The sequence below is a fragment of the Berghia stephanieae genome, chromosome 12, assembly GCF_034508935.2.
Source record: "Berghia stephanieae isolate SIO BIC M18660-M18661 chromosome 12, UCSD_Bste_1.3, whole genome shotgun sequence".
NCBI classification, from domain to species: Eukaryota; Metazoa; Mollusca; class Gastropoda; order Nudibranchia; family Aeolidiidae; genus Berghia; species Berghia stephanieae.
Window position 1 is genome coordinate 5633341 of NC_088371.1, and position 2500 is coordinate 5635840.

General features: G+C 39.6%; 1 protein-coding gene across 3 annotated transcripts in view; it reads left to right on the forward strand.

Moving 5' to 3' along the window:
* LOC144957779 (acid-sensing ion channel 1-like) overlaps nucleotides 1-2500 on the forward strand; it is a 306131-nt gene that overhangs the window by 211469 nt on the left and 92162 nt on the right. The gene's annotated exons all lie outside the window — the stretch shown is intronic.

Sequence of the window (2500 nt, forward strand, 5' to 3'; positions counted from 1 at the left end):
CGATAGAAAGTTTATAGACATTGTTACAACACAAGGGTACTGAACACGATGGAAAGTTTATGGACATTGTTACAACACGACACTCTACTGCCATTCTGTGGAAATTCCCAAATTTTACAAATTTAGCCAGAAAACTCAACTGAGGGTCATTTAAACCGATCGCTATTTGAAGGACGAATTTTTTAACCAAATTTTTAAATATGGGTTTTTCCACCAGAATATAATACGGCAGAATATTCAATTGGAGCGATCTATATTCATGTTTTCGTCCAACCGAGTCATCAATCACGTGATTTGTTGCTGTACAACGATTGGACATTTCTGAACAAATGTAAACAAGCTGCTTTGTTTTTGAAAGGTGTAAACATTCCCATGGGTCAAGCTGAACACAATGACCAATCGTAATGTTAGATAGTTGAAATTATGTGAACACTTTTCACTATGTAGGTCACTTTGAGCACATTTTGCAATGTGACCAATGACCTCGAGCACATGTAAAGGGAATATAGATCGTGCTCATTGGATTGGTCGTTGTGTCCCTCTCCATATATATAGATAGTATGCAGATGACGTCACTCAGGTCTTTGTTATTGTTTTTTGCCATCCGCGTTTATGAGTAGTTCTCACTAAACTGTATTAAACTGCCTATAGATAGAATGCGCTTGGCCGAGGAGTTCACAACATTGCCATCCGGAAGTATAACGGACCAACATACAAACTCTGTGTAACCATGAACTTTTATAGTCTGGTTAATACAGTGTAGTGAGAACAACTCACAAACGCGGATGGCAAAAACAATAACAAATGCCTGAGTGACGTCATCTGCATACTATCTATACACGTTCATGGTTGCACACATGGTTGTGTTCGTCTGTTTTACTTCCGGATGGCAATGTTATGAGCTTCTTAGCCAAGCGCATACTATCTATACACGATGTTGCGACCATCGGTCGAGCGTTTGTCGCTTTTCCCAAAGTCAATCTATTTTACTCGATCAGTGGATAGATAAATCGTAATTAAAGTTGACCATCCATCTGTTGTGTCCATTTACACTGACCGGTCGATCATTATTTCCGGAATAACTGAAATAGAGTGTAGGTATAGAAATCTTATAATACCCTCCCTGCCCGGACTAAATGATTACGTGTCATAACAGCTGTCATTTGATTGGTCTTTTATAATGTTGTGAGATGATATATAATAATATTATAATGATGTTTTTGGATGTTTGTGGCATGCTGAAATGATAGTGTTTTTGTTTGGTAGTGATGCTTTGGGTTTAGCAAAATTACTCACAACATCCGCCGGTTTGGATATAACGTACTAACACACAAAACTATGAGATGCCTTGAATGTTTATTGTCTGATTGAAAGAATTGAATGAGAACTACTCATAAAATGGCACACACACACACACACACACACACACACACACACACACACACAAATTTACCTATTTCACTGGCTCACTGAATGCCTCTTTCGTGCTCGATAAAGCTGACCAACTGTTGCGTCCATTTATACTGATATGTTGAACCGTCATGAATTAAGCTAAATCGAGTTTAAAACCCGATAATGTTGTGAATAAATCTTGCGAGATAACTGCTTTCAGTTAAATGGTTAATGGAAATCACTTAATGTATTTAATAAACCTTTTTTTGGGGGGGGCGGGGGGGGGGGGGGGGGGGTGTCGATAAAAGTGAAAAAATAAATAAAATTAAAATAAAATAATAAAATTCCCTTTATTCATCCTATAGGGGAAATTTCTCTCTATGGGTCTATTCCATGGGAAGACTGGTATATCCCAGGCGTTAGCCGCAGTGCAGCGCCGCAAATTGAACTAGGGGGGGAGGTTGTTGTTGTTTTTGTTGACAAAGGAGAAAACCCGAAACTTTAACACCGTAATTAAGGTTTTTTAAAAAGTAGTCCTTCAGAGCCTTTAGGCCCATTGAGCCGGAGTTTATCCAGGTTTCAATAGCGTGAATCGGATGATGGCATTCGCTTGCTACCCTTTGGATAGGACGCTAGTCTATTGCAAAGCACTTTCCGCCAGGTCTAACAGACCCAGCTACCCATTCACCGCTGAGTGGACAGGGGGGCGGGATGCTTCAGTAAAAATCTCGAGTGCACCCGGGATCAGTCTTGATTCTTTCGCGTGTGAAGCGAGTGCTCTACCAACTGAGCTATCGGGGCCCCCCAAACACCAAAATTGGTGTTTTTCTATTAAATCTATTAATTCTTTTGGTATCCGGCTTGCGGTTGTTGTGAGTGTTTTACCTAACCGCATAGAATCAATAGCAATATGAAATTGTATCCCTTTCAAGTTAGAATACAATAGATATATATATATATAAAAGTTCGCGGCTCAAGTGAGTATCCGGAAATGAATAATATTATTATGACCAATGACCACTGGTCAAATGATATTATCAGTGACCCTTTGGCCTGTGAAACCCAATCATCGGGGAACACTGGTCATTTGAACGGATATCACGATTTG